Raw genomic sequence first — 627 nt, 5'->3', positions numbered from 1 at the left:
GTCTGGTTACAAAGTGTCACATTTTCAAACCAAGACCTGAAAACGCATGCCAGCAATCTAAGAAACACATGCCAGACTGAGGGGAGATTTTGTGTTGTAAAGTCGCCTGATGCTGTATTCTGAACTGCTTGAATAAGGAAATCCTGCGTCCATCTGCCATAGTGTTCTATCATGTCTGTTTAACCCAACCAGTTGCACTCAGCCTTTGGTTAACGATACAGTTAATCTCAAATCCTGCATGCGAAAATTAACAAAATAAGTGCACCCTTCTTAAACACAACTTTTATAGCCATATACTGATTCAGGTGCGACACTTATCTCACTCAAATTTCACTCAAAAAAAAATGTTACTCTTGACAACAAATGTAAGCAGCTTCGCCAGCTAATGCGAGAACAGAAAGTACAGTCAGGTCAGAAAACATCTATTTTCCAAATCTAATGCATCCAAGTACACATGCACACCTTAACTTAAATTCAAAACATAAATGGGATTTACTTTTTTTTTTCTTAGCATTTGCTTCTCTTAGAAGGCCCAATTTAAAACATAAAATATAAATGTAATTAAGCTTTATAAGGAGTTCTTTTTTTTTCCAATTAAAAGGAACCAGCAAAAAGAAAAGTGCATTT

The sequence above is a fragment of the Borostomias antarcticus genome (genome assembly GCF_949987555.1).
Source record: "Borostomias antarcticus genome assembly, chromosome: 14".
Taxonomy (NCBI): Eukaryota; Metazoa; Chordata; class Actinopteri; order Stomiiformes; family Stomiidae; genus Borostomias; species Borostomias antarcticus.
This window is presented reverse-complemented; position numbering follows the sequence as displayed.